At 40.5% G+C, this 21,170-nt stretch overlaps 2 long non-coding RNA genes across 4 annotated transcripts; one reads left to right on the forward strand and one right to left on the reverse strand.

Moving 5' to 3' along the window:
- Window positions 1-17,292, forward strand: LOC138356080 (uncharacterized). Of its 2 annotated transcripts, none has more exons than XR_011224184.1 (5): window positions 1-340; window positions 6,191-6,353; window positions 8,098-8,261; window positions 9,499-9,597; window positions 17,194-17,292. It is a non-coding gene; the product is annotated as an uncharacterized lncRNA (long non-coding RNA). The 2 variants fall into 2 exon arrangements; XR_011224183.1 differs by having other exon boundaries at window positions 3-340; window positions 17,188-17,292.
- LOC138356081 (uncharacterized) lies at window positions 17,120-20,593 on the reverse strand. 2 transcript variants are annotated; one of them, XR_011224186.1, is made up of 5 exons: window positions 20,007-20,593; window positions 18,685-18,933; window positions 18,208-18,280; window positions 17,823-17,898; window positions 17,120-17,261 (listed from the first exon to the last, which is right to left on the reverse strand). It is a non-coding gene; the product is annotated as an uncharacterized lncRNA (long non-coding RNA). The 2 variants fall into 2 exon arrangements; XR_011224185.1 differs by having other exon boundaries at window positions 18,208-18,272; window positions 20,007-20,586.
- Window positions 20,594-21,170: the final 577 nt, after the last annotated feature.

The following is a 21,170-nucleotide window of genomic DNA, read 5'->3' on the forward strand; positions in this document are numbered from 1 at the left end:
AAGAATTGAAACAGGAATTTCCTTTAGTACTTTCTTATATTAATACATCTTCAGAGCGAACCATTCCTTCTGAAGATGTATTAATATACGAAAGTACTTAGAGCATTCTATTGTGGTTTTAATATTGAACAATTATACATATACGAAACAGACAAATCTGGTATCCGAAATAGTAAAAATATTAGTGTGCGATGTGATCAATGTATGGGGGATATTGGGTGTGCCTCGTATCCCCTACAACAACAAGAAGTTCGAGAGCGATGAGGCCGCCACCTACTAGCTTCAGGATGTCGTCGAATCTAAATCAACAATATACTACCGCCGCTACTTTCTCGGAAACGTAAGTACCTGCCGCTTTACTTCTCTCACCCTGCCTGGCCTGGCCCTGACCTGGCCCAGCCAGACCTGGCCCAGCCAGACCTGACCAGACCTGACCTGGCCTAGCCTAGTCTGACCTAGCCTAGTCTGACCTGGCCTAGTCTGACCTGGCCTAGGCTGACCTGACCTGGCCTAGCCTTACCCAACACTAATCACCACACGTGACAGCCCAAACGAATCGCAAATAAGTACACGTAACAAGTCATATGCCCGGACACTCTTTCACCTTGGGGACTGAGTGGTAACTATTGTATAGAAGAGCCGGCTCCCTGAGAGTGGTAAGAGGCTAACGTGTGGTCTTGAAGGAAGTCGAGAAAGCAGACAATTTTCAAAAGGAAGGGCAGCATAACGAGCAGACAGGAATGGACAGACAGTCGGTTATCCCATAATGTGTAATACGCCCCGCACAGCATGGGTGGAGTGGGGGGGGGGATGGTTGTAGCAGGGCACAGTATGGTGATGGTGCGGGTGAAGTACACACCCACTGAATTCCTGCCATCAATAATTGTTTTCATAACCATTAGAACAATGGCATCCCTCCAGCCACCATCCTTCCACTGACCCCCTCCTCTGGTCCTCCACCTCAGACAATAACCCCCACACCCCCTCTCCCTTCCAGACATCAGCATGTCAAAATCAGTACCATAATGTGTTTAAACTATTTAAACTAAGTCATTGTGTATCTCAAGGTATCTTAATTCATTTGAAAGTGTACATGTGCATTCGTTCATATACTCGCCTAATTGTGCTTGCTGGGGTTGAGCTCTGGCTCTTTATTTATTTATTTATTTATTTATATATATACAAGAAGGTACATTGGGTTTGTGAGAATACATTGGATAGTACAGTATTTACATTCTTGTAAAGCCACTAGTACGCACAGCGTTTCGGGCAGGTCCTTAATCTAGCAAATAATTTTAAGTAGGTAATTTCAATCAGAATTGATAAATGATAAAGATACATTACAGGAGAAAATGAGATGAGAGAGATAAGTAGGTGTAATAAAGCATATTGTTATATTAAAGCTCTGATTGATTACATTGACAGCTTGATTAGTAATTTAAACAAGGTTAGTAGACACCATACAGCAGATTGACAGCACATATAAGACAGCAATGATCACAATGGTAAAGATGTTCAGATTGGGTACATAAAGATGTTCAGATTGGGTACATAAAGATTGGGAGACTGGGTAGCAAAAGATACAGATAAACAAGATTTATAAACACCATACAACAGATTGGCAGCACATATAAGAAAACAGCAATGATCACAATGGTAAAGATGTTCAAATTGGGAACATAAAAGTTGGGAGATTGGGTAGCAATTGATACAGTGCAATTTTAAGGCAAAAAGTGAAAAACTATGAAGATGAAATTAGGTACTTTTTAGTATTGATTTTGAATGATGTAAAAGTTGGACAGCTTTTCAATTCAGTAGGGAGTGAGTTCCATAAACTGGGTCCCTTTATTTGCATAGAGTGTTTACACAGATTAAGTTTAACTCTGGGGATATCAAAGAGATATTTATTTCTGGTGTGGTGATAATGGGTCCTATTACATGTGTCCAAGAAGAGTTTCAGACAAGGATTTGCATTTAAGAACAGGGTTTTGTAAATGTAGTTGACACAGGAGAATTTGTGGAGTGAGATTATGTTTAGCATGTTTAGGGAGAAAAAGAAGGGGGCTGTGTGTTGTCTGAAAGCAGAATTTGATATTATTCTGATAGCAGATTTTTGCTGGGTGATGATGGACTTGAGGTGGTTTGCAGTGGTTGAACCCCATGCACAGATACAATAGTTGAGATAGGGATAGATTAGTGCATAATATAGAGAGATGAGAGCAGAGTTAGGAACATAATATCTGATTTTGGAGAGTATAACAACTGTTTTAGAGACTTTCTTAGTTATGTGTTGTATGTGGGTACTGAAGTTGAGTCTCTTGTCTAGGAATATGCCAAGAAACTTTCCATCATTTTTATTGCTAATGTTTACATTGTCAATCTGAAGTTGAATTGCATTTGTAGATTTGCTTCCGAATAGGATGTAGTAGGTCTTTTCTATGTTAAGTGTTAGTTTGTTGGTTGACATCCATAAGTGGACTTTTTTTAGTTCATTATTAACAACACCATTTAGTGTATGTGGGTTGGGGTTGGAGTAGATGAGGGTAGTATCATCAGCAAACAAAATAGGTTTCAGAATGTTAGAGACATTAGGCAGATCATTAATGTATATAAGAAAAAGAAGAGGTCCCAAGATGCTGCCCTGTGGCACTCCAACAGTTATTGGTAGAATGGGAGAGATTATATTATTGATGGCTACACATTGGTGTCTATCACTAAGATAGGATTGGATATAGTCCAGTGCATGGCCTCGGATTCCATAATGATGGAGTTTATTTAAGAGGTAATCGTGTTTAACAGTATCAAAGGCCTTTCTCAGGTCAATGAAGAGTCCAATTGGAAACTCATTTTTGTCAAGAGCTGAGTAAATTATATCAAGGAGACTAATAATTGCATCGTTGGTACTCTTTTGAGAGCGGAAGCCAAACTGACAGGGGCTAAGAATGTCGAATTTTACAAGATAGGAGTAGAGCTGTTTATAGATAATTTTTTCAAATATTTTTGATAGTATGGGTAGGTTCGATATTGGTCTATAGTTGTTTATGTCTGACGGATTACCTCCTTTATGAACTGGCGTTACTCTTGCTTTTTTAAGGATATCAGGGAAGGTATGACACTCAAGGGATTTGTTGAACAGCAGAGCTATAGGTGGCGCAAGGGCATGGGAGGCGCTCTTGTATACAATGGATGGGATTTCACTGATGTTCCCAGCTTTGGTTTTTAGTGAGTGTATGATGGACACATCTGACGGGCTGACTGGTGAGAGGAGAAGAGAGTTTGGATAGCTGCCTGAGAGATATGTGTTGATATGTGTCTGAGTCTGTGGGATTTTACTTGCAAGGTTAGCACCAATCGATGAAAAGAAGCTATTAAATTCATTCACCATTTCTAAGTCAGATGACAGTGTAAGGCCATCCTTAGAGAGTGTTATCTGGTTGTGGGAGTGTTGTTTAGTTCCCAGGATGTTAGAGATGGTATTCCATGTGCTTTTCATGTTGCCTTTTGCTTCTTTGAATCTAGTCTCATAATATGAAAGTTTTGCTTTTCTTATGATACTGGTAAGCACTGACGAGTACCTTTTAACTACTTCCACTGAAACTAGGCCACTCCTAAATTTCTTTTCGTATTCATGTTTTTTGTTGATTGATTTAATTATGCCACTTGTGAGCCACGGGTTATTTTTTCTTTTATCAGTTACTTGTTTGGTAAGGAGGGGACAGTGAGTGTTGTAGAGGCTTAGAGTTTTGGAGAGAAAGAGGTTAGTTGATGAGTTTATATCCTGTGAATTATTAAATTCAGATTCCCAGTTAATATTGTGGAGTGCATTAGAGAGATTGCCTAAAGCTGATTCACTATGTAGCCTGAATGAAAGTTTTTTTGGTTTCTGGTGGTGATGTGTCAATGTTTGCTATGAGGAAAGTAGGATAGTGGTCAGTTGTTCTGTCATAAATTACCCCAGATGTAAGGGGAGCTGTTATATTAGTCCATAGGTAATCCAGGGTAGTGGCAGATGTTTGAGTGACTCGGGTGAGCTTGGTGATTGTGGGTATTAACATACAGGAGTGCATGCTGTTACGGAAATAGTCTTTAGTTCCACCTCCCAACCGTCAATCAACAGGTGTACAGGTTTCTGAGCCTATTGGGCTCTATCATATCTACACTTGAACCTGTGTATGGAGTCAGCCTCCACCACATCACTTACTAATGCATTCCATTAGATATAATCATATATGATTACACATAATCATAATCATTCCATACACATAATCATATATGTGTACGTCAACGTATACATACATGCGTATATATACCTCATATTAAAATACTGATAAACGAATGACCATGAACAAATTAATTTATAATTGTAGCATTATATATAATTTTAATAGACTAATTACATTTTTATACATTTGAATGGTCCAGACAGGTGGCCAGCCTTGGACATATACACTTCTGGTAGGCACATTGACCTCATGTTAGACCCTTGATAGATTATGTGAGAGAGAGAGAGAGCTGGGGCAGGGAGGTGCGTGCCCCAGGGAGATAATCCATGCCCATGGCCCGCCTCGAGGTCAGTTCTCGAGTCACACCAAGAATAACAATCGAGCAAGTTGTCCTGACCAGGATGTGGCATATTAGGGAGGGTTGAGGAATAGGAAGCCTGTCTGATAGGGCTCTTGGCAAGCAGCTCTCCCTCAGTCTACCTATCTATATGGAAGAAATGTATCTAGGCCCTCCTCCCCCCCCTGCCTATTCTCTCTCCCCCACCTTTCTTCCTTCATTTCCTCCCTCCTTCCCTCCCCCTCACTGGTGAGAGAGTAGGAGTGTGAGAGTGGTTAGAGAACTCGTAGTTCTCACGCTCGTGAAATTGTCTGCGACCCTGGAGAAGTAGAGCGGAGGGGGGGGTGAAAGTAGGAGACGATGGAGGAGTAGTGGGGAGCATTATATGCAGTGAACGTAGGTGTCTATGGAAGAGTACATCATAGAGGAGGGTGAAAGGAAGGTGACGATGGAGGAAGAGAAGGGAGGGGGTGTGAAGGTAGGTGATGATGGAGGAGTAGAGGGGAGGAGGGGGGCAAAGGTAGGTGTCTATGGAAGAGTACATCATAGAGGGGGGTGAAGGTAGGTGGCGATGGAGTAGAGCAAAAGGGGTGGGGGTTGAAAGTAATCCTGAGTTTAATTTTTTAGTTATATATAGTGACACCTCAGCTTACGAATGAATATTTATGAACTTTTCGGGTTGCGAGCCTAATTTCTTCGAAAAATTTGAATCGGGTTACAAACTTTGCCTCGGGAAAGGAGTTTGCTGATATACGTATGGGCTGACCTAGCGCGTGGTGGCATGGTGATCGCGCCTCAGTTTACCAGTGTCTCCTGCCTAGTAAGTATCGCGCCTGAATTCTTTGTAAAGCATTACATTTGTTTTGGGATTTTTGGCTATTTGAACATAAAATTTGTTATGATATATCTTGCCATGAGTCCCAAGAAAGCCAGTGGTAAGGTTCAAGCCAAGAAAACACATGTGAGAATGACCATAGAGGAAAAACAAGAGAGCATTCATAAACATCAAAATGGTGCACAGGTTGTTGAACTAGCTAGGCAGTACAACAAATCTATGTCAACAATATGCACTGTACTTGCTAAGAAAAAGGACATTATGAGCATTAAAGTGGCAAAAGGCATATCAACAATCCCGAAACAAAGAACACAAACACTTGAGGATGTTAAAAAATTGTTATTAATTTGGATACACAACAAGGAGTTAGCAGGTGATAGCATTTCAGAGGCCATCATTTGTGAGAAACCAAGGCATTTGCATGAAGACCTTTTAAAGAAAACCCCTGGAACGAGGGGGGGGGGGGGAAGATGAATCAAGTTTGAAAATGTGAAAAGTTTGTGTGACAATAGAGCCTCGTGGAAAACTTTTGCTGTGGTCATTACCTGGTGGAATGCACCCAGGATGGAGTATTAGGGCTATACATCTTTTAAATCATAAAAGTAATAAACATTTTCCATCAACCTTACAAACAATATTAACCTATTTTCATGTATTTCCCCCATGTGCATTTTAACAAAGTTGCTAAATTGCCTTTATCATTCTGTAAAATTTCAATTACAGTACTGTATGTATAATTTTGTTAGTATAAATGGACTGAATATTCTGAAATTGCTATTAATTTTACAATTTCAGATTCAAAGGGGGTCTGGACACCCAATTTGGTCAGACAGGTGAAGAGAGCATTTAGGATAGTTCGAAGAGATGAAGATGGTCGCAATTGTGTTCGAAGAGGCAAACGCCCCCATTTGCTCCTGACATTATGTTCAACCATTGACCTCTGCACACCTAACACAAGGTAGGTTGAAAACTCCTCTTTCATGTCATTGGTACATTAGCCAGAAACTCAGGGCTCATGTAGGAATATCCCTAAAAAAAAAAACAGTGGCCCCAACAATGCATCCTCCAAGTCTGGAGGATGAGCAGGAGCATTGTCGAGAAGCAGGACCTTGAGTGTCAAACTTTTCTCTTGCAGATATTTTTTGATGGCAGGGCAAACCACTCCACATCACAGTTTTTCTGCACGTTATATATTTGTTAAAACTCTTGGATTTTCGGAATGATACACGAGCAAGGGTTTAATTTTCAAATCGCCACACAGCACAAGAGTTAGCCTATCCTGACACAAGTTAGCCCAAGTTAGCTTGTGTCCGGGCAGTGACGTCTCCTCTTGGGTAATGTATGTCCTCTTCGGCAATTTTTTCCAGAATAGCTATGTCTCCTCACAATTAAACACTTGTTGTGGAATGTATCCATCAATACAGCACAGTGTATCTACAAAATTTTAATTTTTTACTTATATATAGTGTCACCTCGGCTTACGAATGAATATTTATGAACTTTTCGGGTTACGAGCCTAATTTCTTCGAAAAATTTGAATCGGATTACAAACTTTGCCTTGGGAAATGAGTTTGTTGATATGCGTATGGGCTGACCTAGCGCGTGGTGGCATGGTGATCGCACCTCAGTTTACCAGTGTCTCCTGCCTAGTAACTATCGCACCTGAATTCTTTATAAAGCATTACATTTGTTTTGGGATTTTTGGCTATTTGAACATAAAATTTGTTATTATATATCTTGCCATGAGTCCCAAGAAAGCCAGTGGTAAGGTTCAAGCCAAGAAAACACATGTGAGAATGACCATCTTGAGGTTATCATGAGATGATTTCGGGGCTTTTTTTTAGTGTCCCCGCGGCCCGGTCCTTGACCAGGCCTCCACCCCCAGGAAGCAGCCCGTGACAGCTGACTAACACCCCGGTACCTATTTTACTGCTAGGTAACAGATGCATAGGGTGAAAGAAACTCTGCCCAATGTTTCTCGCCGGCGCCTGGGATCGAACCCAGGACCACAGGATCACAAGTCCAGCATGCTGTCCGCTCGGCCGACAGCATAGAGGAAAAATAAGAGAGCATTCATAAACGTCAAAACGGTGCACAGGTTGTTGAACTAGCTAGGCAGTACAACAAATCTATGTCAACAATATGCACTATACTTGCTAAGAAAAAGGACATTATGAGCGTTAAAGTGGCAAAAGGCATATCAACAATCCTGAAACAAAGAACACAAACACTTGAGGATGTTGAAAAGTTTTTATTAATTTGGATACACAACAAAGAGTTAGCAGGTGATAGCATTTCAGAGGCCATCATTTGTGAGAAACCAAGGCATTTGCATGAAGACCTTTTAAAGAAAACCCCTGGAACGAGGGGGAAAAAGATGAATCAAGTTTGAAAATGTGAAAAGTTTGTGTGACAATAGAGCCTCGTAGAAAACTTTTGCTGTGGTCATTACCTGGTGGAATGCACCCAGGATGGAGTATCAGGGCTATACATCTTTTAAATCATAAAAGTAATAAACATTTCCCATCAACCTTACAAACTATATTAACCTATTTTCATGTATTTCCCCCATGTGCATTTTAACAAAGTTACTAAATTGCCTTTATCATTCTGTAAAATTTCAATTACAGTATACTGTATATAATTTTGTTAGTATAAATGGACTGAATATTCTGAAATCACTATTAATTTTACAATTTCAGATTCAAAGGTGGTCTGGACACCCAATTTGGTCAGACAGGTGAAGAGAGCATTTAGGATAGTTCGAAGAGATGAAGATGGTCACAATTGTGTTTGAAGAGGCAAACGCCCCCCTTTGCTCCTGACATTATGTTCAGCCTATTGACCCCTGCACACCTAACACAAGGTAGGTTGAAAACTCCTCCTTCATGTCATTGGTTCATTAGCCAGAAACTTAGGGCCCATGCAGGAATATCCCTAAAAAAAAAAAGTGGCCCCAACAATGCATCCTCCAAGTCTGGAGGATGAGCAGGAGCATTGTCGAGAAGCAGGCCCTTTAGTGTCAAACTTTTCTCTTGCAGATATTTTTTGATGGCAGGGCAAACCACTCTACATCACAGTTTTTCTGCACGTTATATATTTTTTAAAACTCTTGGATTTTCGGAATGATACACGAGCAAGGGTTTAATTTTCAAATCGCCACACAGCACAAGAGTTAGCCTATCCTGACACAAGTTAGCCCAAGTTAGCTTGTGTCCGGGCAGTGACGTCTCCTCTTGGGTAATGTATGTCCTCTTCGGCAATTTTTTCCAGAATAGCCATGTCTCCTCACAATTAAACACTTGTTGTGGAATATATCCATCAATACAGTATCTACAAAATCTTTAAAACCACGAACAAATCTTTCAGCCCCTACTTTGTCTGAGCTGGCACCCTCACCATGCCTCACAACACTATGAATACCACGTCTTTTTTTCAAAATTTCTCAAACCATCCCCTACTCACCTTAAACTCTTTCGTATCTGCAAAACTCGTTCTAGGGGTTTCTTTATAAGATCTTGCATGAAGATTTCATTGTTGACCAAACCACACACTGGAAATTGAATAGACGACGACATTTCGATCCGTCCTGGACCATTATAAAGTCGATTGTGATGAGATGAGGGAAGCAAGAGCATTAAGTAGGCAAGAGAGAGAGGTGAGGAGATGGCAAGTATGTACATGAATAAAACATGTACATACTTATACATAACGTGTGTAAATAGTGTAATAAACACAATAACAGTATTTTGGGAGGAGGAATGTTGGCGAGTAATGTGTTGGAGGAGGGAGGGAGGACTGGCAGGGTGTGGCAGCTCACTCATGTTTTTTGGGCTCACCATACCAACATAGTGGATCGTTATGGTGAATACATACGTAGATGGGTATATACAATGTGTGTATATAGTGTAATAACAGCAAAAACACTGTTTGATTGTAGAATATGTCGCATATATGAGGCCCATAATTTTGAGCATAGCGATGTTCTATACTTTGAATTATATAAATTCCACAAATTACACACTTTTAAATAATATTACAGCAAAAAAAAAGAAGAAATTAATGAGAAACTTCAAAATAATTGCGCAGCATTTTATTCGCAGCAACTGCCGTCGCACGGGGTGGCGGGACCGACAGACCCCCATCGCTCCAATGCTCAGCGCCCATAATTTGCTCAACTTCCCAGCTCCATCGCAGCTAAAGTAAGTCACATGCAATATTTTTTGTTTAGTTTCCCCGTGATCAGACTCTGCATTTTAACAATATAAGAAGAGAAAAAAAAATTTTGGAAAGAATTTATTTCTTGTGCACCAGGGTGTTATTTGGAGACAGAGCAGTTCAGTGGTTGACTACTAAATTTTTTTTTCTCCCACACACGCACCCCCCTAGGAAGCAGCCTGTAACAGCTAACTCCCAGATACCTATTTACTGTTAGGTAACAGGGGTCATCCCCTTTTGTACAAAGAATCTGCTAAAGCTTTTAGGGCTAATCTTTGACACTCGTTTGTCTTTGTCGCCCCATATTTTTTACGTCCGAGTTGAATGCTCTAAGGCCCTTAACTAACTTTAGGTCATGTCCCATACTTCTTGGGGAGCTAATCGACACTGCTGCTCCTCTTTACATTCCTCTCTCGTTCTGTCTAAACTCGATTATGGCCCTGTTTACTCGTCTGCTTCTCCTTCTACCCTTCACCATCTGGACACACTGCATCATACTGGGTTACGGCTCAGCTCTGGTACCTTTCCTTTGACACCTACCCTAAGCCTGTATGTTGAAACTGGCGTCCTGTTTCTACAGGATCGCCATGATCGCTACTGTCTTCTCCACCTTGCACGGTCCTTACAGCACCCTCACTCTTGCTTATGTCATGCTTTGACCTTTACCCATCCTGTGGTTCCTGTTCCCCTTCACCACCTATCTCTTTCTGTACGGTTGTCTCTCTTACAAAATGCTCTTTCAGTTTGTGTTACCAATATTTCCCCTCGTGTCATTCCGTCTTTGCCCCTATGGAGGGGTCCCCGTTCCTAAATTCTGTAAGCCTTCACCCACATGACTAAAACTTTTACCCCTCCTACAGTTCTAAATCACCTTTTCCTTGAACACTTTTCTTCACACTTCCACTCTATTTCCGTCTTCACCAATGGGTCTTAAGTCTGCAGACGGTGTAGGCTACTCTGTTGTTTTTCCTGACTGCACCTTTGTGTCTCCTGCCTCCGGAGACTAGCATCTTCATGGCAGAACTTTATGCTATTCTCTATGCTCTTCATCAAGTCTTTTCTCGCTGTCAATCCTCCTCTGTGTTTGTAGTTGACACTTGCAGTGCCCTCATGGCTCTAGAATCCTTTAATCCAGTCCATCCTTTGGTAGTTGAAATTCAACATTGGCTGTTTCTTATCTCCAGTAGATTTAAGACAGTGGAATTTCGCTGGATTCCCACCCATATTGGTGCGTTCTTAAATGAGCGTGCGGACACTGCCGCTAAGGAAGCTATCCGTACCTGTCCCATCTCCCGTAAAGGTATTCCTTATTATGACTTTTACCCAGTTATTCATTTCCCCATTCTTGCCCGTTGTCAGGGTTGTTGGTCTTCTGTTACTGGTAACAAATTGCGTGCTCTTAAGAGTAGTGTGTTCCCGTGGCCTTCCTCCTACCACCGTAACCGGTGGTGGGAAACGGCTCTGGCGAGGTTGTATATTGGTCATACACGTTTAACTCACGGGCACTTAATGGAGCGCTGCCCTGCTTCTTATTGTCCAAACCGTTGTCTCTACATGTCGTGACTTCCAGGACTTACGTGTCTTGCTTCCCGACCATCCCTCACTGTCAATTGTCCCTCGATAAAATTCTTGGTAAATTCAATACCTTTGATATTGTTCGCCGTATGCGTTTTTGTTCTTGTATTGGCGACGTTAGTGATATTTAGCGCACTATGATTATCCCACACATTTGATGGTTTGATAATTACTGTACTGTACAGTACTTTGGTTTGGAATGTATCAAATAAAGTTGTTTCATGTATTCAAATGTGTGAGAAAATCCACTGGGGCTGTGAGATGAAGCGAACCTGTAACAAAGGCATTGCCAGTTGCATACTCTACCACCACTGATGGTAAAAGTCTTGCAACTGGATATCTTGTGTGACGGGTTATGGTATCACAGCTATACTGAACCAAGATGGTATGGCTCTCCCTCACATAAATGAAAGAAATGCTGCTATTGGCCTTGCAGTGTGTAAGTTGCAGGTGGAAACAAATGAAAATTATCAAATAAATAATTAAACAATTTACTGAAATAGTAATGAACAAAAATAACACATGACAATACTTGACTATCATGTAATGCAAAGGTGAACAAGTTAGTATGACCTTAAATGCAAAAAATAAACTGTAAGCAATGAATAAAAGTATGAAGATATACTGGTGTTCTGAAGATAGCTACCATACCACCATGGCATCAGTCACATAACGTTGGCTGGAAGTGGACGACGGGTTAGAGACACCAAGGTGATCCTAGAGCACTAAGGGAGAGATTGCCTCTCCAGGGAGGCAGCGCTCTTTATATAGTCCGGCGGTGATGACTCATCCAGTGTCAACACGAGGTGGACATCTGGTCAACTAGGAAACTGCTCGTTGTGGCTGGCGGTGCCTTTGTGTTGAGCTGTACCACTGTCAGTTGAAGGCGGCTAACTGCTTGTTTGTAGGGACAAACTGCCAGTTAGCAGTGGCGCCCGGCTTGCCTCGGAGTCGTACCAGGCCGTGCCAGGCCCTGGGGGGTATGGAGAGGTGGCAGGACTGATGACTCTTCTGGGCTGGTGTAGATGTATACTTCCAGTGCAGAGGCATTGAAGGTGAAGGGAAAAGGCAGTTCCACTGCTATGCAGGGGATTCACGTGACACTTGTGAAGCCACAGAAAGTCTGGAGGCCCTACTGAAGCCAGTCCAAGTATTAAATAAAACCCCTGAAGTACGCCGGTGAAGGGTAAAGTGAAGGGTGAAGCAAGACCGTATGCCCCAACTTCAGGCACACACAGAAAATCACGTTTTGGTCCCGCCTCTCAACTGTGTATTTGAAGTTGGGGCGTATGGTGTTGAACTGCTTCAGCCTTCACCTGAGTGCTTGTAGGTCTTACGTAAGACGTTGACTCAAGGAGTGGCCTCAAAACTTGCTGTGATTTATGGGGAAATCCGGTTGTAAGACTTTTACAAAGTCAGTAATATACTGTGGTAGAGTATGCAGCTGCCAGTGCCTTGGGCAAGGGTTTACGTCGCCTCACAGCTCCAGTGGATTTTCTGCTTGGTGTATATCAGGTTGTGATTTTGTGTGTGTACCGTATTGTTATGATCGCCGTCTGATAAGTCCTTTCTGGCCTCAAGAGTCATTTTTACCCACCTAGAAAGATTGCAGATGGCCAAAGCATATATTTAAGTTAAGAAGGGACAAGTCTTAAACAGAATTTTGCATAATATTTGACTGTACAGGGGTAAATTGAGGTAGATTGAAAAACAAAATGGTGAACCGGGCAGCCGGTACTCACAATTAGGCGAGTACACTCGGGAACTTTTAAAGTGCAACCAAACATGCTTTAGGCTCTCACAACAAGAGGTGAGTGGTGGTGGCTCAGGTGCTCAGCCAATCAGAGCACCTAAGGAGGGAGGGCAGGAGTGAGAGGGGGGTGGTATGTGGAAGTTTGGTGACAGTTGTGTGTAGTTTGTTCATCTTCATTGTAAGTTTCATGGCTTGGTGTGCATTTCCCTAGTAAATTTAATTAGGGAAAAATTCAGGTGTTTGATTTTTTAAATCAACTTTTTAAATGTTGAGTTGTTAAAGCCTCAAAGTGCACGGAGTTGGTTTGGGAGTATGGCATCCTCATGCTGTTGCGTGCTCGCGTGAGGTAGCAAAGGTGATGTAAAGTTGTGGGGTGTACATGCTTGGGACGTCCTCTCTCGGGATGGCTGGTGTTAGACCTGCGTGTTTGTCGGTTGTTGAAAAGCCGTCATCCTTTGCTGTTGTAGTATTGATTTTACATTGTTCATCTTGTAATTAATACTGTAGTGCGATATCTAGGGCTACCATTTGTAGGTTTAAAATGTCTAATACAAACAGTTGTCCAATGAGTTTTAATAGGAAATATCATCCACCAAGCACCATTGTACAATTATATTAATTGATAGTATATGGATTGTGCAGAAGTGCTTAGAATGATCTTTAACACTTGGCTATATTGGTCATGTCAAATACCTGCACGGTGAATGCTCAAAGACCCTTTCTTTATTCAGTGTTGTCACATACCTCATGGGGGTATGGATAGGCAAACACTCATTCGGTTAAACTTGCCTTGTAGTACTTTCAGAGCTGAGTAATTTGGAATCTGGTTAGCACTTTGCAAATAAATTGACCTTTAAAGTGAATTCCTATTTAGGTTTAAAACATTATACCGAATGAGAAAGTCGGATTATATAGCCGAACACCAGAAATGTTGTTATTCAATTTGGTTGCCTAAAGCACATTCAAGGACTACACATTACATGGCATTCCAGGATTCCTCTATACCTTGCCTTATGCTGTAAACATTGCCACAACCCTGTGTTTTATTGATTTAAATGGCCACAGGGAGGCATACAACACTGCAGATTATGATGTCATTAGTTATCCACTGTGCTGACAAGTGGGCTGACTGATGTTCGTTGACACCTGTATCGTGCTTCAATTTAATCGCCAGGAGATCACCCTCTCATTAGACTCGTCTGTAGGAAGTACAGTATAGTATCTCAAATTACCTTGGATCATAAATAGCATAAGACTTGGGGGTAGGAGAGGGTTGCAGTGTTTGTCATGGCTCTCAGTTGTTCCTGGTATTAGGCAATTTAGTTCTGGAATCATTTTTGTTGGCCAATGTTAAACTTTTTCGAAAGTAGATGTTTTTCTGAAAGGGATGGGGGGGGAGAACCTCTATGCTTGGATACAGTTATCTAAGTGAATACTTAGATTTATACAGTAGAATAACTACCTTCTTTTCCTTAGTCAAAAAGGTTGCTTGTTTATTTCTAGGGACTTGTATTTTCTTTTATTTTTAACTGCAGCAACTTTCAGTGATTGATAGATTCTTAGTGAAAGGACCTTTACTTCATTGTTGTTGCTTTATGGTCATCTCATTGTGTACAGGGATTCCGCGAAGCTTTTGGGGTTAGTCTTTGACACTCGTTTGTCTTGGTCAGCCCATATCTCTTGCCTCCGAGTTGAATGCTCTAAGGCCCTTAACCTCCTTAAGGTTTTGTCCCATACTTCTTGGGGAGTGGATAGTAGCACGCTCCTCTATTTGCACTCCTCTCTCGTCCTGTCTAAACTCGATTATGGTTGCCCTGCATACTCTTCTGCTTCTCCTTCTACTCTTCGCCGTCTTGATGCTTTGCACCATACTGGGTTGCGTCTCGGCTCTGGTGCCTTTCGTTCGACTCCCGCCCTTAGTTTGTATGTTGACACTGGCTTTCTCTCTCTTCAGGACTGCCGTGATCGCTACTGTCTTCGCTATCTTGCGCGGTCCTTCCAACATCCTTCCTCTCTCCTCTGTCGAGCATTGACTTTTCCTCCTCCTGTGGTTCCTGTTCCTCTTCCTCTTCATTGTCTCCCACTTTCTGTCCAGTTATCTCGCTTACAGGATTCTCTTTCTGTTCATATTTCTAATGTTTCTCCTCGTATTGTTCCTTCATTACCTCCGTGGAGAGTCCCCCTTCCCAAGTTTTGTACGTCCTTGACTTGTATTACTAAAGCCTTTACCCCTCCTGCAATTCTGAAAAGCCTCTTCCTTGAGCACTTTTCTTCGCACTCCCACTCTATTTCCATCTTCCCTGATGGGTCTAAGTCTGCGGATGGTGTGGGCTACTCTGTTGTTTTTCCTGACCGTACTTACATGTGTCGCCTCCCTTCGGAGGCTAGCGTCTTTACGGCAGAACTTTATGCTATTCTCTATGCTCTTTGTCTCTTGCTTTCTCATTCTCATTCCTCCTTTGTGGTTGTAGTTGATTCTCGTAGTGCCCTCATGGCTCTAGGGTCCTTTAATCCTGTCCATCCGGTGGTCATTGAGATTCAACATTGGCTTTTTCTTATTTCTAGTAAATTTAAATCAGTAGAGTTTTGCTGGGTTCCCAGCCATATTGGTGTTTCAATGAGTGTGCGGATGCTGCCGCTAAGGAAGCTATCCGTTCTTGTCCCATCTCCCGTAAAGGTAATCCTTATTCCGACTTTTATCCTGTTATTCATTCTTCCCCGTTGGCCCTCTGTGGTTGGTAACAAGCTGCGTACTCTCAAACTTAGTGTGTCCCCGTGGCCTTCCTCCTACCACAGTAACCGGCGGTGGGAGACTGCTTTGGCACGGCTGTGGGTTGGTCATACCCGCTTAATCCACGGTCACTTAATGGAGCGCCGCCCTGCTCCTTATTGTCCAAATTGCGTTGTCCCTCTTACAGTTGTGCATATCCTTGTTGAATGTCCAGGACGAGCGTGTGTCTTGCTTTCCGACCGTCCCTCGCAGTCACTTGTCCCTCGATAGAATTCTAGGTGAATCGGATACTTTTGATATCGTTCGCCTTATGCGTTTTTGTTCTCGTATTGGCATTCTTGGTGATATTTAGCGCCCTCTGATTATTTCGCACTTTGATGGTGCTACATGGCCTTCCCGGTTTGGTGCCTTCTTTTGGTAATTACCTTACCTTCATTGTTTCATTTTAATGTGGTAGTTGTGATATGGATTGTTCTGGCTCACGTGCAAGGTCTTGTATTTTTTTGTTTTATATTAAGAAATTGCCAGTCTTGTTACTATTTGTAGAGTTAGAGATCTGCATTAAGGCCTCAATATTATATTCTTATAAAAAAAATAAACATGTTATCAGCAATTTTTGTGGTTGGTAATATTTAGATTAATGTCAGTGATGTATATGACAAGGGTTAAGACCCCTTGTGGTATGACAGCATTTTTCCCAGTCATTTCTTTAACAAATGAAAGGGTCCTTTCTACCATGTACCTGTTTGTTGCTTCTTGGTCTTTCATTTGGTACTTTGGCTATTAAAACAATGGCCTTTGGTAATGTTGCAAATACCATTTCTAAAAAAAGAGCTGGTTCATTAGGCAGGGTTTGTTTTTAGCAAACAGTTTTACAAAAAAAATTCCATTCCTTCAGGACCTTGCAGATGTTAGGTCAAACTAATTGACAGTAGTCTGTTTTGCCCTTTTAAACAATGATGGTTTTAATCTAGGTAAAATATTTCAGAATATCTGAAGTTTGGCAGACAAATCATTTAAGAGCTTTGATTAAATTTAAGTTACCAGAGACTTTGTGAAAACCATGTTGTATAGATGCTTCAGTGTCACTTTTCTAATGTTTTGTAAATTTAACAATGATTAATTTAACTAAATTAATCATAATTTGTACAAAGCTTAGGTGTTTCATGGCTTTAAATTTACTTTCAAATATGAAAACTAAAATATTGACCAAAGTGTCTTCCACTTTAATATTTCAGACTAATTTGCAATTTGTTAGTTTATGTAAATTGAATAGGTAGTCCACTTTTACATCTTTTCAATGCACCTATGTAACAAGTTACAAATAGGTGTAAATTTTACAAAGTATTTATTTTCAAAGTAAAAAAATTTCAGATGTTTAAACATTGCATCAATAGTAGTAAACAATAATTTCCAGCATAATTTCAGGATAAGGTATATAAAGTAGTTTCATTAAAATTGTTTTATTTAATAAGTTTTACATATAGTATTTATAATACATCTAATATTTATTAGTTTCAGGTTGTGAGACAGATGCTCCTAGATGAACAGAAGATCCAAAAGGCCAAGACAACTCCAGAGACAATCACCTGTAAAAGAAAAATAAACATTAAGCAGGGACACTACTTTTATTATCACCAATGCCTAATAACAAGCCCAAAAAATCCTAACATCCTATCTTTTAAGATAGGCTCAGCAAGGCCTATCCCTTACTCTGGTTTTATTGCAGAGCTTGTTCCCTGAATGGGTGCATTACATCCACCACTTTAGTGCCATCAACACATTGTACATATGCTTTACCAAAAGCACTGTACAATGCATGCCAGGCACTAAAGTTTCAGATGCATCCACCCATTCAGCAAACAAGCCCTGTGAGAATTAACAATGTAACCATTGTTAAGGGTCCCTAAACCTATGCAAATCTAGTCCATCTATTAGATGGGTAGTAGAGCAAAGCTCTGAAAAAGCCAAGCCAGGGAAGCCTGCAGGACTGCCTGGTCCCCTTTTATGACATGGGGTAGGATCAGTACAAACTGCATCATCCCCTGTGGGTTGTAACAGTAGGACATGGTTACACACCTATAAATGGACTAGATAAGAGAAGTAAGATTAGGTCATTGATATAGCTAAAACATCAAATTCAAACTCACCCACATTTGTAGATTTCCTTTCACAGAGTAAAGGAGCCTCACTCCAAGCCAGTCCATGCATCATAATCACTTTCACCTGAAATATTTCAACAAATTAATTTCAGATTTAAAGCCAATCTTGCTTTACTTTTCAAATTAGCATTCAGTACTTTACAAATTCAGATGGAAAAAATTTCTTTAAGGAATTTACTTTTCCTACATATTCTAGTAGCAGTAGTAAAGATCTAATTTAGCAATATAAATATATATATGTCATTTGAGAAACTATCCACAACTGCACTTCAATGGCAATTTACATTTATCTTTAGCCAATGCTATAGTTTAAGTTATTACTATTTTTTACTTTTATGCAAATCTATTCAGATTAACCTTTACTACAACTCACCTGATTCTGTTTAAGCAATTTACTCTTGGAAAGTCCAGAAGTCCCTGTCAGTTGGAAACCACATTCTGGAAAACTATATAAACTTAAAACCAAGCTAAAGTAAACATTTAATATTTTTTTATACTTTCAAGGGAAAAATACCATCACTTAGAACAAAACTTTTCCTGCCATTAACTTTGACTCATGATTACCCTTAACAGTGTTATACATTTATAGATTAAAGCTTATTTAACATTTAATGTTAACTAAACAAGATTTATATTTCATTAAAATTATTAATAAAACACCCTCAACTACGCTGTTTAAGATCTAATGCCCCACATTACAATTTTCACAATTTCAACACATTCCTGAAAGGACTAAACTTGCAGATATGGTACCCACTAGCCTAAGCCTAGACTTCCATACCCTAATATTTAATAGGTTTTTAGCAATTAACTTCTACTCTCTAATTCCAATGTACACAACACTACTTACTGTAGATCTGCAAGTAATTTCCTGCAGCCCTTTGTTGCCAGGACCTTCCACTATTCTGATGTTAGCTGGAACATTTGTGCCAGCTGCTGGTTTGAAAGGGAGGCATACCATGTGCCAATTCAGGAAGCTTTCCACGTTCCTCACTGCATGTCAGCTCAGGACCTCACTACCATGTTGGGAGGCAGTTGAAGACTAACCAATCAACATCCCAGGCTGGAGAGCAGTGCCAGCTCTGGGAGAATTTACCACCTGCAAAAAATTTAATACTCTTAACAATCTACACCATCTATCTCATCTTTACCTAGCCCCCAAACCTTACATTTTTCAGCATTAAACTGCATCTGGTAGTCTTAACCATTTCAAAACTATATAGGGCATCGGTATTTTTTATTTGCCAATTCTGCAACTATTGCAGTCTAAACCATAATCTCCCGAATAACCGAGGTCCAAGGAGAGCTTTTAGGCACTACTTACACCACTTCTCCCAACTTAACCCCATTTATACTAATTTCCTTTGGTATAGCCATGACCTAATCAACTTCAGTCAGCATTCCCAATGATCCGAGCCCCTATCAATTTTGCGCCACTATCAAAATCTCTGCTGAAGTCAAGGTACACAAAATCACAAACCTTATCACTATTTCCTCAACTATGCAACCTAATCCATGAACATTTAGTAATAAAACTATGCGACTCTTGTATCTAGTCATGAGTATCAAAAAGAGAAAAGAATTGGCACTTGCAATGGTAGATTCTAGTAACTTTCCTCACAATAGACTAAGCTAATTGGTCACTAACTTAAGCGTTAAAGTTAACTCAAAATTTTACTTTAAAACTTGCTATATTAGGAACTTTCCACGACCGGCCTTTACCCGACATAATTAAATAGGGTAAAAACGGTATATTAAATGCAGTAAAACTACGGTAAATTCAATATGATAAACTTGCATTCTTTAAGCATGGGCTGCATAGTAAGTGAACTAAACTAAATGTTAAGCACCCTGGCAAACCACTTCGTTCTATTCAATTTATTTATTTCATCACTTTGTCCGGCTACAATTTTTAGATTAGATTAAAGGAACACCCTCCCTGGTAACGGCTGAACTAGTTAACCAAATACAAATATTTAGGTAAAATACTTTCATAAAACCCGTCTACTTCCCCCACCAGTAGACTTGTTCAGCTAAAGGCATAATGTAATGTTCCACTTTAGTAAATAAAGACTTAAAAAAACACTACCCCATCTGTGTAGTTACCGGTTACCTGACATTCTACGCTTAAAATAACCCATCTATTCCCCATAATTGTTCGATATAACTTACCTCTCACCCGCTGGTCGAGTACACAGCAGTATATATCCTCCTCCATCACTCACCGCGTGGATACTATTTCACTCTGGCCGCAAATTGCCTCAAATCACCTACGTTGTCCATAAACATATATAGAAGAGCAACTGACCGTAACAACCGTATAGCGATCATCACATAACGTGGGAACATTAGTAGTACTGCTGTCAAAACATAGATGGCGCCAGGACAAACGGTAATTCCTATGGACTCGCCTAGTTATGCGTAGGGAATTGAGCTTCAGCTGTTTGGTCCCGCCCCTCAGCTGTATTCACCTAGTTGTACTCACCTAATTTGTGCTTGCAGGGGTTGAGCTTTGGTTCTTTGGTCCCGACTCTCAACCGTCAATCAACAGGTGTACAGGTTCCTGAGCCTATTGGGCACGTATCTTCGCTTTAAATACAAATATGCCCATGGTAAGGCATTTAAAATGAAGATTATGTTTCTATCTTTCTTGAGACGTATAAAAATCTTACGTTTATTAACGATTCTGCGTGAAATAAGCATTGTTCTGAGATAAATATTGCGCATTTCCGGCTCTACGACCGATGAAAAATGCAACTTTTATACAACTACAAGTATCTTTAGTTTTACTTTAAATTTTGTCCTGAAAGAGTTTTCATATATAGATCCAGTTTCTGCCGTTCTTCTGACATAAAAAGACCTTTGGTTTAATAAGTTATTAAGATGTTTTCAACAATATTACTAGGGCGTTCACCGATTCTAACATGGGCGACCCTTTTGGAAACGCAACACATGGGTTGACCTGATTGATATATGGGTCACATTCCATTAAGGTTCGGAACATAAACATTAGCAATAAAAATGATGGAAAGTTTCTTGGCCTATTCCTAGACAAGAGACTCAACTTCAGCACCCACATACAACACATAACTAAGAAAGTCTCTAAAACAGTTGGGATACTCTCCAAAATCAGATATTATGTACCTAACTCTGCTCTCATCTCTACATATTGTGCACTAATCTATCCCTATCTTAATTATGGTATCTGTGCATGGGGTTCAACCACTGCAAACCACCTCAAGTCCATCATCATCGAGCAAAAATCTGCTATCAGAATAGTAACAAATTCTACTTTCAGACAACACTCAGCCCCCTTGTTTAACTCCCTTAACATGC

This window comes from Procambarus clarkii, chromosome 70 (genome assembly GCF_040958095.1).
Source record: "Procambarus clarkii isolate CNS0578487 chromosome 70, FALCON_Pclarkii_2.0, whole genome shotgun sequence".
NCBI lineage: Eukaryota > Metazoa > Arthropoda > Malacostraca > Decapoda > Cambaridae > Procambarus > Procambarus clarkii.